This window comes from Cervus elaphus, chromosome 15, assembly GCF_910594005.1.
Source record: "Cervus elaphus chromosome 15, mCerEla1.1, whole genome shotgun sequence".
NCBI lineage: Eukaryota > Metazoa > Chordata > Mammalia > Artiodactyla > Cervidae > Cervus > Cervus elaphus.
The window spans coordinates 52,272,467-52,288,360 of NC_057829.1; the positions used below are offsets into that span (position 1 = coordinate 52,272,467).

Genomic DNA, 15,894 nt, shown 5'->3' on the forward strand with positions numbered 1-15,894 from the left:
CATTACTTGTGTTCAGAAAAGAAAAAGCTTGTTTTTCCTTAAAGTATGTTTTATGTTTTTAAATGCGTAGGCAGCACTGCAAAATCGAAAATAGATGCTTCCTACATTTGCTTTCTTTAAAAATATGAAATGGGCTTGCAGATTTCTCTAAATAATTGGAACTTTTGCCCTCTCTGTATAATTGGGTTCCAAAGCCATCAAATTCCCTAAACATAATAGTCTCAGGATATAAGCCAAACCACTGACAAGGATAAAGCTGAAATCTGAACCTAAGTGCATAAAAAAATTCCAGTCTCAGATACTGTCTATCAATTCAGAGAGAAAACAACAACAAACCATCAGAATGACAACTCTTCTATCATCTAGATTTTCTTCAATATCCATCTCTCCAGCCTACTGCCAAAATGTAAAACCCATGTGAAAATTCTGCCTTGTCATTACAGTAAGGAAAACTTTGCATAACACTAATGACAACTAATCATGATAATTTTCCCCTGGGTTTTCATTCTTCAAACACAATGACCAAATCTCTGAAGAGTCTATTCCCACTCAATTGATGAACTGCCTTTCCAGGTCTGAAACAGCAGGCTATTTAATAACATTCATCAAGTTAATCTGTAGTTCTGGGACATGGATACAATCTGGCAGCACTCAAGACTATTAGGACATAACTGATGTTTCCAAAGTCCATCGGCTCTCATGTCCAGCTGATGTGCACAGTGGTGATCTATCTGCCTCAAGAAGCCTGGGAACAGCCAACCCAGGCTCTTATTTCCACCACACCTCACTCCATTCCTCTTCTTTTTCTCCCATTCTGCTTTTTTAAAATAAGAGCTAAAATGCTTCCACTGGACTGCTTGTGCAGCTGGAATTATAAAGATTGCACATCCCTCTGAATCTATCATAAATGAGGGCTGTGGAAAAAGTCACTGGCTTAGGAAAAAAGATGAGGCCATGTTTCACTATCTTCTGTTTTAAAGAAACTTCAAGAAATTAATGTAAATTACAAAAGAGAAGTAAATGCACAACAACCCCTTAGAGACTCTTCAACAAGCAAGAGTTCACAGGTTTCCCATGGAAAAAGTAATCTCAGTTAGGGATAAACAAGTTACTGAAAAGTGTAAATCATATAAGGACATAATCCACCATAAGGTAAACCTAGCAGGTGTGACAAACAACATGAGCTTGAGAAAATAAGTTTAAAGAGGTGGTTAAGTGAGCACACTAATGATATAGAAGAGAATTAAAACATTAATAAAAGAATAAGACATGGTAGGGGAAAAAGAAAAGACAAGACAGGTGTGTTGAAAGAAAATACAGGAAAATCCCAGCTTCTCTCCTTGGCCTGTGGTGGGCTGATACTTCAGGACAAAAGAGAGAAAGCAAAAAGTTAAAGGGAGGTCATAAGAGAAGGGAAAATGAGCAAAAATATACAGTATATGTTTAAATGCAATTCACAGGTTTTTTCCAATCCTCCAAACTCAAGCAATCCAGTACCCATACACTCTTTGTAGGCAGAAAAGGAGTGGAAAGCGGAATCCAGTCCATCAAAAGATGGAACTTATTTTTAAAAATATATTAATATCTAACTAAACATGGGCATTGGGGGCTGCCCAGGTGGTGCAGTGGTAACGAATCCAGCAGCAATGCAGGAGGCGTGGGGTTAACCCCTGGGTCAGGAAGATCCCTCCCCTCAAGAAGGAACAGACAACCAACTCCAGTATTCTTGCCTGGGAATTCCCATGGACAGAGGAGCCTGGTGGGCTGCAGCCCATGGGATGATAAAAAGTTGGACACAACTGAGCACACACACACACACGCACACACATTATTTTCCACTGCCTCTTAAAACTCTCCTGAAATGATAATACAGGGATGAAAAAGGAGGGGGAAAATGGCAAAGAGAACAGGAAACAACTAATTTTGAAGGTTGGGAAGTAGATGGACTTAGTGGTAGCTAAGAGAAAACCCAAGAAAACAAAACCCTAAGCCAGTAAGGAGGAGAAATGAAAAGCAGTCTGTGTAAAAAGAGGCCTTAGAAGCATGAGGAATTGGAGGCATAGATACATTGCAAAATGGGGGGTGAGGTGGAGCTAAAAATAGGACTGGTTGAAAGACCATCAAAAATGTGACCTTCCAATTCTCACTTCCCACAGTTGAACAACTACCTCTCCCCAGCACCACAGAAGACAGGAAGTTTATTGTCTGGAAAAGGGAAATGGAGAGTTGCTAGAAAAGGGACAGAACACAGTTGAAAGTGGGGTACTAACTACAATGGATTCAATAAAAGTTACAAATAGACATTGCCAGACCTCTCCTAATCCTTTACCTCATTAAACACCCAGCATGGTGGGGGCCAGGATGAAAACTTCCAGGCAGACCTCCCCCACCCCCAGGGAACTCCAGACACTTTACGAGAAAAGAGCACTGATTATCTTGCACTGAAATCCATGCAAACAAGTTCCACTCATGCAAAGTGCTTTCAAACAGCATTTTTCGTGCTTTTTCAAAAATAAGAGTGGGTCAAAAAAATTTAATAGACATTTGAAGAAACTCTAATAAATATGAAAGCCAGAGCTTAAAACAAAAGAGAACTTGGAAGAACACACTAAGCAGGGAAATTATAATGTTAAGAAAAACTATTATGAACATTCTCAAAGAAACAGTGAAGAAGAACAAAACAGTACCCCAAAAATTCACTTTTTTAAAAGGTCTTGGAAACTCAGGATAAACATGAAAATTTCAACAGAAAATAAAGTTGGAAAAAATATCTCAGAAAGCAGAACAAGAGAGAAAGATGGCAAACTGAGAGAAAAGGTAAGAACATTAAAAAAGTCATCTAGAAAGTTTAATATGTGACTAGTAGGAGCTCAAGAAAGAGCACAGGAAAAAAAGGGGAAGTTATAACCAGAGAAATTATTTAAGAATATTTTTCAGAACTCAGGCTATGAATTTATACTGAGTCCAGCACATATTCAAGAGTGATTGAGAATGTTTGTTATTATTATTCTGTACTAATTTATTTCTTATTTTTAAGGAGACAAAATCCTGCAGAATGCCCTAGCTCCACCCTAGCTATGTCTTCTTCCACCTTACCTCAAACCACAGGGAACCCGCCTGCCAACGCAGGCAGACTTAAGAGATCCATGGGTAGAGTAGATCCCCTGGAGGAGGGCACAGCAACCCACTCTGGTATTCTTGCCTGGTGAATCCCATGGACGGAGGAGCCTGGTGGGCTACAGTCCACAGGGTCACAAAGAGTCAGACATGACTGAAGTGACTTAGTATGCACGTACCTCAAACCACAACTGCCAATCTCCATCCTTGACATTCCTTACTGGTATTTCTGTCCCAGGACCACTGCAGGCTTAAAGCACAAAGACCGTGTTCTGGTCTTGAAGGGGAGCACAATATACTACTCTGGCAAATGATTATTTTGAGCTGAAGGCAACTGAGAAGAAGTGAAACCAAGCGGAATGCTGTGGGGCCCTCCCAGGCACAAGAGCCTTTCGGTATCACCTTCCTGTTCATAGGGAAAAGGCTTTCAGGTTCCTAGACCTTCTCTGAGCTCCAAAGGGCAGATTCAAACAGTTACTAATCAGGGGAATTAGGGAATACAGAAAGAAACAATAGTGCAGGATAGGGCAGGGTCCCAGTTCCTCCTCAGGGGAGGTGCATAATACTCTGATACATATCTCTGAGTTCGTCTGCAGGAAGGAGGGCCCCCACCCCAGGCTGACGATGGTAACTTCAGACTGGGCTCAAACAGTGGACCCCAGACTGGCTGGAACCAGCAGACAGATGACTGAGAGTCCCAGAACACCAGCCTGTTAGCTTACAGCAACCAACCAGAGGAGGAGTTAAACACCCTGCAGTTCCCCTGCTCCTCAAATCAATTTTTCCTATAAAAACTCTTCCCTGAGAAAAGAAAAAGAGTCGGACACGACTGAGTGATTGAACTGAATTGAACTGAATTGAGGAGATCAGGCTTTTTGAGCACAAGCTACCTGTTAACCTTGCTTTGCCCTGCAATAAACCTTTCTGAGCTCCAAACTTCAATAATCTGGTGTGGCCTCACAGTGCATTGGGCACCCAAACATGGGCTTGACAACAGAAGCAGATTCAGAAAAAGCTCTCTGCTGTCACACTATTTGCCCAAAAGTAGGACTGCAAGGAGCTCAAACCAGTCCATCCTAAAGGAAATCAGTCCTGAATATTCATTGTAAGGACTGATGTTGAAGCTGAAACTCCAATACTTTGGCCACCTGATGCAAAGAACTGACTCACTGGAAAAGACCTGATCCTGGAAAAGACTGAAGGCAGGAGGAGAAGAGGACAACAGAGGATGAGATGGCTGGATGGCATCACTGACTCGACAGACATGAGTTTGAGCAAGCTCTGGGAGTTGGTGATGGACAGGAAAGCCTGGCATGCTGCAGTCCACAGGGTCGCAGAGTCGGACACGACTGAGTGACTGAACTGAACTAAGGGCATAAATTTGCAGACATATTCCCTCTTCCCGCTCTACAAGGAAGGACAGAAGTTAGTCACTGGAGACAACTTGAAGAGTCTAAAACCGTATCAGCCCAGAGATGGTGCTGGCAAACCCTATATAACAAACCCTGCTAACACTAACCCTTCTCCACCATTAATTTTCCCGTGTATTTGCCTTCTCACCTTTCCCTCCCCTAGAAGCTTAAAGTCTTTTCCTTTGTCCTGTCACTACTCTAAAAATTTGCTGGAGAGTAACAGTACCATAAATTTTAGATATATTTTATAAACAATAACCATTTCCTCATGTTTTCTAAAGCAGTTCAGTTTTCAAGTGTATTTTTCTCATCTCATACATCATCAAAATGTACAAGAAGGTTTACTATTTCAGTTTCTAAGTTAATTCTCTCCCAGAATGCTTCCACTACCTAGAAATTGTTAAAAAAAAAAAAAAAGTTTTAGTTAGATGTGTGCTAATAATTTTAAACAGAAGCATCACATTTTTTTTAAGTCTCTATTGAATTTGTTAAAATATTGCTTTTGTTTTACGTTTTGTTTTTTTGGGCCATGAGGCATATGAGATCTTAAGTTCCCTGGCCAACATGCATCCCCTGCACTAGAAGGCAGATTCTTAACCACTGGACTACCAGGGAAGTCCCCAAAGACTACTTTTTTAAAAAATGATTTTATTTTATTTTGGTAGTGCTGGGTCTTCATTGCTGTGTGAGCTTTCTCTAATGGAAGTGAGCGGGGCTGTTCTTTGCTGCAGTGGCTTCTCTTGTTGCGGAGCACAGGCTCTAGGGCACGTGGGCTTCAGGAGTGTGGCTCCCGGGATCTAGAACACAGGCTCAGTAGTTGGGGCTCACGGGCTTAAGTTGCTCTGTGGCATGTAGGATCTTCCCAGATCAGGGATCGAACCTGCGCCTCCTTCACTGGCAGGCGGAGTCTATACCACAGAGCCACCAGAGAAGCCCAGCATCACCACTTTTAATAATCTACAGGCTTTGGAAGCCTGATGGGGGCCCTGATCCCCGCATGGAATAACAAAACACAACTAATTTAAAGTATACCTTTGGTGTTTACACTGGGACTGCCTAGTGTTGGTAACAGATTAATAGTAGGTCAAGAGAAGACACAATTTCTTGATTAATGTAAAATAAAAAAACCTGATCTAAAGTGAAACAACTTTTTATAGTCTACTGAGGATCAGAAATCCCCACAGGCTGGGAAACAAAAACTTTTTCCTTTCAATGAGAAAAATATCTATCAAATCTCTTCTAAATCTACACTAATAAAAAATATATGTGACTCAAGGAGTAAAAAAAAAAAGCTAATATAAGGAACATGACCCTGGTGACCAACCCCACACTGCAGAATTAGCAACAAGGCACAGGCCCAGATAGGAGAAATCAAGTTCAAGTCTACGTCCCAAAATAAATTCCTAATACTAACTTTGAGAGCTAGGTGAGTTTTAACTATTTTCAGCCTAGAGGTGATCTAAAGGGGTAACTTCTAAATTGACGGCACCTAAATGCACATCCTGTGGTCAGTCCTAGCCAGAAAGGTGATGTCCGTGTTCCCATCATGTTTTATTCTCCCACAAATGGCTCCCTGTGCCAGTCTCCTTCCCCAGGCCCCTGGATTTCAGGAAAAGCAAGTGTAGGTCTTCGTTACCTTTATCTCCACACTCAAAAAAAAAAAGCCAATAACAAAACACTAAGATTTTTCTGACAGCAATTATACTAACTCTTAAAAATGAACACCCATCAACTGGTCAACTCCTGTCTAGTGATCACAGGCTGTCTTCCTGGCTCCAACGATCTGGTAATTTCCCAAATTTCCAGGGTTCACCTTCACTGAACTTCTTTATCAATTGGCCAATGGTTAGCAGAACCAAAGCTCAGCTGCACAAAAGGGATGCTCCTCACTCATCAAGCCAGTCAGCACTGGAATACAGATTCAGGTCTAAAGGGGTCTATAAAAGTTCCAGCTGTGGAGGTGGACTAAGGTAGAATATCACCAGGGGGCAGCAGAAAGCCTATGAAATTAGACTTAGCACCCTTCCCAAACTATGAAGGGTTTGAGAGACATCTTCCAACAGAGACCCTACACCTAAGCATCTAGGGGTGAAACTGCAAGAACTAGAACCCCTGTTTGCTAAATCATCAACTGAGGCTCCTTACACTATACCCATGTGATTCTAACGTGGCTCAAGTAACTCTACAATTAGTAACATGGCCATTTCCACAGTCTCTCAAACATACTGCGTATCTGGGCTATTCTGCAATCTCACCTAAACGAGACTATGCCTAGGGTGCAGAACCTCAAAGAAGCGCAAAGGCCTACAATTAAAGAACACAGTTTATGAGAAGCACTAACCTTAAGACAATCACTTAAATATTTGTTGTTGGTTTATATAGAAATGTAATAGGCTTTGTTTTCTGGCTTCCTTAACTATAACTTAATACAACAAAATTAGAACCCTGCAACTAAATCAGTGATGCAAAAATATGTAAGTTTACATAACTTATTAAATTATTTAACTTTATTTAAGGCATGATAAAATTCAAAGATCTGAACAAGCACAGTTAAAGCTATTGTGCATCAGGTAAAATAAATTCTTAGTTCTTAAAAAGCCTTGAACATATATTACTATGCTACGTTATAGTGAACTAATTTCAAAATAAGTCATATATAAAGTATTATCTCAACTGAGTGCATGTTCACATGCATTTCTGAAATCTCTTAACATTAATAGATGTGACACCAAATGTATAAAACACAGCTTTAAACAACCATAAAAGTATCAATCAAAATATTCCACAGATGAAATTAAAAAACAAACAAGACAAAATATTTTTTACATTTGTCATAGATCACAAATATCAAGAGCTCTTAAAAATCAGTTAAGGAAATGATTTTAAACAATCATTAATCAATCATTTAAACAATCATTAATCATTTTAAACAAATCATTAAACAATGATTTGGCCTGACTGCAAATAGGCCACACACACACACACACACACACAATTTTTTTTAAATCTCACAAGTTAAAAAATAAATAAATATATAATAGCAAGGTGCCATTCTTCAGTGATTGAGTTGGCAAAGATGAAGAAGAACTATAACTGAAAACAGCAAAAATGTCACCAAGGATTCAAGTTCTGCCAATTGTACCACAAATCTATTTACTTCTCTTTACTTCATACAACCACCAGAGTTCAGCCAAGACTACATTTCATTTAAATTACTGCCATGGCCTCCTCAATGATGTTCTTGTGTCCAAACCAAGTGCACTTGCCATGGGGCAACAAAGAGAACTTCCTCAACTGTGTGATTCCCATATTTGAAATCCTGCAATGCTCGCCAGTGCTCTTGGAATAAAATCCACACTTGGTCTCCTGCCTTTGTATGACCAAGCACCCCCACTGTGCACTACACAACAACTATGCTAGTCTATTTTCAGTTTCCAGCCACCCCAGGGCCTTGAAACATGCTGTTAACATTACCTGAACACTCTCACCCTACTCCTTCTTCACTATAGACTTCCACACTCAACTTTCAGGCCTCCACTCCTATATGTCATCTCTTCACCAAGCCTTTCATGACCATCCTCTTACTGACATCATCTTACTTGCCAAAATGGAGGCTCCAAGATACAAGGTCTCTTGTGCTTTTTTCATTATTGTAACCTTGAGAGCGAGCACACAGTAGGCATTCAATATCAGTATCTGTTTCATGAGTGAAAAATAAATACTAGAGAAGGAAGGCAGTTGACTGTATTTGATTCTAAGAACACAGGTGTTAAACCCAGATTCCTCATCATCTGAGGCTGACCACATCATTCTCAATAATTCTTTACAACTCCCCCTAACTAAAAAAAAAAAAAAAAAAAAAGGAACAAATCTATAAACCATTTCATCAAAAAGTTACTTTAAAATATAATCTTCTGAAAAGAAATACAGCTAGGATGTTTTACATGTTTTTCAGATGGGAAAACATACTTCCTTTAATCATACCATTTTTTCCTTTTAGACTTTCTTTAATACAAGAAGAAAATAACATTGATCCCTGTTGGTAGGAACTTAATTCCTTAAACATAGAAAAGGAATCACTATCCAGTTGTTATGCCTAAAGAGAAGGCTCATAGAGGTTCCTTAATTTTTATTCTTTGTTATGAGCAAATTAAAAGACAATGCAGAGTCAATGCCATAACACAAAAAACAAAGGTATTCAAACATTTATAATTTCATATTTATACAATAATGAATTAAGTAAAAATATTTGTTTTTTTCCCCAAAATTGTATACACAGCCATTTTCTACCTATAATTAGGCCCTCACACTTTTCCAAGTTACCAAAACTCTCCTCAGTAGTATGTTTAGTCAGATCTTTAAATGTCACAGTGGGAAAGAGCCTAAAATGAGACCTTACAGATGTTTCCCAACTGCTTCTGAAGGTGCGACTCCCAGATCCTTTTTGGATGCGCTGTTCCCATTAATTTGCATTAGCTGTTGAGACACTGGCTGGAATAGTAACACAGGCACATCTGAGCAAATGCATGGAGATGGCAAGTCCCTAATTACTCACTCCTTATTAGGCCCTGGCCACTAAAATAGAACTACAAGTATCACTGTTCTGAGTTGCGCTTCTTAATGTTCAGATCATGTAGTCTCATCTTTCTTTCAAAATTCTATATGCATTAATACCTGAACCATTTGACAAAATGTCAGTTTTACATACAATGAGAACACTGTGTTATCATAACCTGAAAAGGTGACATAGCTCATTAAAAGCATTTCAAAATTCTGTCAAATGATCTAAAGATGTAAAATGTGAGATCAAATAATTTAACTTTCAAATGTCACAAGTTATTTCAGTATAAAAGAGAAAGAGGAGCAGGGGAAAATATGGATTTAATTTGTAAAGACATAAAACACCAGTCACAAAGATGGAAACTGGAAAAATGACTAAGAACAATGATAGACTACATCTAGGACAAAAGAATCTCTCAGTGTATCAATAAGTGGGAGGGCAAATAAAAATTTCCCCTAAAATGCCCAAAACGGCACTTCAAAGTATTTCTGAAAACTACATTCTTACCATAAAATAACAGTGGCAATCCTGTGGGTTTCTAATCCACATCTGATTATGCTCCACACCTGTGCTACAAGAATCAACTCGCACGCATAATAAAAGATCTGCACACCTAAATTAAGTTCTTTTTGTAAAGAGTTAAGTCTGTATTATAGAGATCCAGTTCATTACAGAACTTGATGATCGGAATTCAGAGAGCCTATTAACAAAGCACTCTGGCAAGGTGCGAGGCACATCAACTTCACTGAAAATACAGCTCAAATTTATTTTCTATTTATATTCATAATGAGCTTTTCTTTTTGGCATAAACAAAGCCAGCACTAAAGAGCCAAAGACTGAAAAGTATACATATTAATAAAAGCCAAATCACTGAATCCAAATAAAATCAAACATTAATTAAGTGTGTACTATGCATAAAGCATTGTCATGGGCATCCTGGGAGACAGGGATGCATACAGCATGGTTCCTGTCTAACTAGGTTAAACAGTCCAAAAACCAAATTCCAACTCCTCTCCACACCTACTCCTTGTGCATGCCCTCTTAAGCTTAGTAAACTTCAATTCCATCATACTATATGCAACGAGAGATTAAATTGCCAACATCTGTTGGATCATCGAAAAAGCAAGAGAATTCCAGAAAAATATCTACTTCTAGCTTCACTGACTATGCTAAAGCCTTTGACTGTGTGGATCACAACAAACAGTGAAAAATTCTTAAAGAGATGGGACTACCAGACCACCTTATCTGCCTCCTGCGAAACCTGTAAACAGGTCAAGAAGCAACACTTAGAACTGGACATGGAACAACGGACTGGTTCCAAATTAGAAAAGGAGTACAGCAAGGTTGTATATTGTCACTCTGCTTATTTAACTTACATGCAGAGTACATTATGCAAAATGCCAGGCTGGATGAATTACAAGCTGGAAGCAAGATTGCCAGGAGAAATATTAACAACCTCAGATTATAGATGACACCACCCTAATGGCAGGGGCTTCCCTGGTGGCTCAGATGGTAAAGTTTCTGCCTGCAATGTGTGAGACCTGGGTTCGATCCCTGGGTTGGGAAGATCCCCTGGAGGAGGGCATGGCAACCCATTCCAGTATGCTTGCCTGGGGAATTCCCATGGACAGTGGAGCCTGGTGGGCTACAGTGCATGGGGTCTCAGCGTCAGACACGACTGAGCGACTAAGCACAGCACAATGGCAGAAAGTGAAGAGGAACCAAAAGGCCTCTTGATGAAGGTGAAAGAGGAGAGTGAAAAAGCTGGCTTAAAACTCAACATTCAAAAAATGAAGATCACAACATCTGGTTCCATCACTTCACGGCAAATAGATGGGGAAAAAAATAGATGGGGAAATAGTGACGGACTTTATTTTCCTGGGATCCAAAAACACTGCAGACAGCAACTGCATCCATGAAATTAAAAGACACTTGCTCCTTGGAAGGGAAGCTATGATGAACCTAGATAGCATCTTAAAAAGCAGAGACATCACTTTGCTGACAAAGGTGCATATAGTCAAAGCTATGGTTTTTCCAATAGTCATGTACAGATGTGAGAGTTGGACCATTAAGAAGAATAAAGAGCGCCAAAGAATTGATGTTTTCAAACTGTGGTGTTGGAGAAGACTCTTTAGAGTCCCCTGGACTGCAAGGAGATCAAACTAGTCAATCCTGAAGGAAATCAATCCTGAATATTCAATGGAAGGACTGATGCTGAAGCTGAAGCTGCAATACTTTGGCCACCTGATACAAAGAGCTGACTCACTGGAAAGGGCCCTGGTGCTGGGAAAGATTGAGGGCAGAAGAGGGCGACAGAGGATGAGATGGTTGGATGGAATCATTGACGCAAGGGACATGAGTTTGAGCAAATTCTGGGAGATAGTGAAGGACAGGGAAGTCTGGAGTGATGCAGTCCATGAGGTCTCAGAGCTGGACACGACTGAGTGACTTAACAACAACATATACTCCAGCAAAGACATCACTGGCAAGCTTTATCTGCCCCTGTTCAATCCATTAGCGCATACGACTCATAATACTCAAAGAAGTGAAAAGTGAAGTCGCTCAGTCGTGTCCAACTCTTTGCCGCCCCATGGACTGTAGCCTACCAGGCTCCTCCATCCATGGGATTTTCCAGGCAAGAGTACTGGAGTGGGTTGCCATTTCCTTCTCCAGGGGATCTTCCCAACCCAGGGATCAAACCCGGGTGTTCCACATCATAGGCAGATGCTTTACCATCTGAGCCATCAGGGAAGTCCCAAGAAGTATCTGTGAACTAATGGAAAATTTTTATTTTGAAATACTCCAAACTTGAGTAGAAATAAATAGTCGTACCTAAAACCTTCAACGGACTAGTATAACATCTAACACAGCATAGGCTTTCAATAAATATTTGTTGAATGAATGAATGGAGTGGAATTATCATTAATAGTGTCTAGAATAACTAAGCACCTAATTGATAACTAAGCACTTTAATTGATCAACTAAAGTATAGTTAATTTACTATGTTTTGTTTTGTTAGCTTCTGGTGGACAACAAAGTGATTCAGACATATATCTTATCAATAAAAGGCTATAATAAATAAAAATAAATAGCTATTTTAAAAATGGATGCCCTCCCCCAATACACACACTTTCCCTCTCCCCACTAAAAACCCTCAGACACACCTCCATGTCCTCTATTATCAATAGAAACTGAGAAGAGAAACTGTCAAGTGACAGACTAAATTTAGCCAACAGATCCAAGGTATGAGTTCCTCTCAAAGCACCCCCGGAAATAGCTCTGGTTTTACCAAACTAAATTTCCTCGGTCTGTCACTCTGGGCTTCATTTTATGAGCTTCTGGTTTTATCAAATGGCCACAAGGAATTATATACTATTAAAAAATAGTACCACAACATGCTGGTTGGTGTAATATCTTGGCAAAGAGAAACTTGTTTGCTGACTTTCCTTGAAATACCTAGCACATGTAAATCAAAATAACAAAGGTCAAAGTCTTTAGAAGCAAGCTAACTTCAGGAGTTACGAGCAACAGTACAATAGATTCTTAATAAGAAAAAAAAAAACATCGAATGCTTAAATCTCTTATGTGAAGGTATATAAACTATAAAATTATCCAATTCTTTAAGCCAAAATTTTGGGTAAGTTTATTGTACCCATTTTGCAGCTGAGGACACGGAGGCTCAGAAACTAAGCAACCTCAAGTTAGATATTTAGCACTAGAATAGTGCCACAATTCTATACATCAAAGAATTATCCACAATTTATCACTAAATTATTTAGACTTGAACAAAGCCAACTGATCCACTTCTTTTTTTCTTTTAAAATTTAAAAAGACTTCCACTGTAATTATATTTTATCAAGATTTTTAAAACTTACAGAGGATTTTTTTTTTGTATTCTCCTATTCAGCTTGAAGTTTTAAAACAATTTATCCATTTTTCCCCTCAAAATATCAATCTTTTAATAAGACAAAAATATGGCTTTCTTCTTGGATCTTTTGCATTAAACAGTATTAGCTTCACTGTGCCAATGACATTTATAGAAAAAAGTTTGAGAGAGCTGGGTAGCAAGAAGAGACAGAAACACGATATTTTTAATTTGGAGATGTAGGATGTAGAAATTACTTGAAAAAATAAGAACAGTTTTATAATGAATAGTTCTCATTTTTGTTGGTAAAAATTTATATAACTTTGATTTAAAATTCCCTTAAGTATAAAATTTTCTATTAATATTGCTCCATATATACACACAAAATTTGTCATGTAATTTTATAATAGTAATGAAATATATGCGTTGCTTTTTTTCAACAGGCACAAAGTTGCTGCTTTTTTTTCCCCTCCTATTATAAGGGCTGTCTAATGCGGATGGAGTTTAACTAATGTTTTGAACACACATATTTAAACATGAGGCAGCCATAAAGCATGTGATTAAAATGAGCTTTGGAAATCTCCAAGACTGAGTTAGAATTCTTCCTCATTCCTTCACTAACAATAACTACCATTTGTATGATCTTAGGTGAGTTACCTAACAGTTGAAATTTTTGTTGCCTCATCTCTAAACCGAGAATAAATAATATTGATCTCAGATGGCTTAAAATATTTTTTATTTTGATATAAGTATAGATTTATATAAAAGTTAAAATAATAGAAGACTGAGGTATACCCTTCACAACATTTCTCCTGTATTAACAACTTAATCACAGTAGCTATCAAAATCAAGAAATTAACATTGCTATATTATTAACTTAAAAACAGATCATACTTGAATTTCACCAATTTTCCCCCAAACTCCTCTTTCTATTCCCACAATCTCTTTAATCTTCTCCAATACATGGCAATTCCCCAATCTTTCCTTGCCATTATGACCTTAATACTATTGAACTGAAATGGTTATTCTGTAGAATGTCTCTCAGTTTGGGTTTCTCAAATGTTTTCATGATGAAAGTTATGCATTTTTGGCAAGAATACCTAGAAGTGATGTTGTGTCCTATTCAGTAATCATATCAAGAGTTAATTACATGACCTTTATACATCATATTGGGGCAATGCAAACCATGATTCTTTAAGAAAGTTGTTTTCCTATGCGGTGGTTCCGGGAACATGCCATCAACCAATGGCAGCTATTGTTATGGTAAAATCCAAAATAAGAACAAAAGTTTTGGAGGTATGTAGACTTGGGTTCCAATGTTCATTTTACGAGTTCCTGCCATGTGACCGTGGACAAGTTTTTTTAACTTCCCCAGTTTACACAGTGTCCATTAAAGACAAAACTACTTGTGAAGCTGTTACGAAGCTGTTATAAAGAAGATGAAATGAAATAATGCAAGTAAAGTACTTAGTGCCTGGAATTTATGCATGTTCCATGAAATCAATCACGACTATTATTTTTTAAGTAAGTTACTATTTTTTTGCAAAACAAGCACTATGGCTTAAGACAAAGAAATCTGAGATCTGAGGGGGGAAAAAGTGAGTTAGAGCATTGTGGGAGTAGGAGTAGGCTGGAAAGATGTCAGATTGGGGGAAAGGCATGGAAGAACAAAGAGCACATCCCTTTTATTTCATCTCATCTTTCCTTGCAGAAACTAGCATTGCAAGTGGGGCCTGAGAACCCAAAGACATTCGTGCTTGATTTCTGGCAGAGAACCCCATGATGCAAGAGCCAATTACCTGTTCCATGCCATGGAGGCTCCTCCCTTATTTAATCTTCTCTTGTAAAATCCCCACCTTCTGCTTGCCAGGATCTCTTGCAAGGATTTTTAGGCGATTGACACATGACATCAAACTGGTTGCAGCTGCCTCTGCTGTTACACTCGGGTGTAGATAGGAGAGGATTTCTAACACACCTAACATATGGTAGTTAAAATACATTCTTCCTTTTAAAAAATAAGCCTAACCCTAAAGAAACCAGAAAATAAATGGAAAACTAATCCTGGGGGCATCTGGACTTTAAACACTTCTCACCACATGAAGGATCATAGAAGTAATTACTACACCACAGCCTTTGTGAATTTAACCTCAGCTTTCGAAAGCCATGTTGTTATTCAGAGACATGGGATAGTAACAATAAGAACTGTGTTACTTCATAGAGCATAAATACTGATTACAAAAGTATCAGAGCATCATTAAGTGTTAAAGTACTGATAACTAAAAAATCAGCCTTCTATAAGATAGTTATTACTAGTCGAGCTCTACAGTACCCGTACCTTAGAGACTAGGATGTTAACAGCCATTTAACTTCTCGCTATGCCAAAGCGGGAACCTGTATGTCCCCAGAGCTGAAATAAAATACACATGTAGTTCTCTGAAAAAACCAATCTGCCAGATGGAGCCTGATGGCTCTGGCTCCCAGGCCAGGATGAGGACCATGTGACCTATAAATGACAATGAAAAGCACTGAATTTTCAGAGGATGGTTTAAGCAGAGAACTAAGTGGGATCAAGAGTCCAAGGTCTCTTTCTCAGCACATTTCTGCCCCACATGTGAGACGGAAGGTCCATTACTTACTTGCTCTCACCTTCCTGCTCTATCTTCTAGCTAACATTAATGAGAGTTTACTAGGACCTAGTAAACATCACTTCATGGCAAATAGATGGGGAAACAGTGGCTGACTTTATTTTTCTTTTCCAAAATCACTGCGGATGGTGATTGCAGCCATGAAATTAAAAGACGCTTACACCTTAGAAGGAAAGTTATGACCAACCTAGACAGCATATTTAAAAGCAGAGACATTACTTTGCCCACAAAGGTCCATCTAGTCAAGGATATGGTTTTTCCAGTAGTCATGTATGGATGTGAGAGTTGGACTAT

At 38.8% G+C, this 15,894-nt stretch overlaps 1 protein-coding gene across 14 annotated transcripts in view; it reads right to left on the reverse strand.

Moving 5' to 3' along the window:
• The window catches only part of SGMS1 (sphingomyelin synthase 1), a 324,458-nt gene that overhangs the window by 59,318 nt on the left and 249,246 nt on the right, over positions 1–15,894 (reverse strand). Inside the window, exon 1 of one of the 14 annotated variants that reach the window (XM_043926723.1) lies at positions 3,297–3,411. The exons of the other annotated variants lie outside the window; for them this stretch is intronic. The gene's annotated coding sequence lies outside the window, so the exon portion shown is untranslated. Of the gene's footprint in view, positions 1–3,296; positions 3,412–15,894 lie in introns of those variants that run through there. 14 annotated transcript variants of the gene reach the window in all.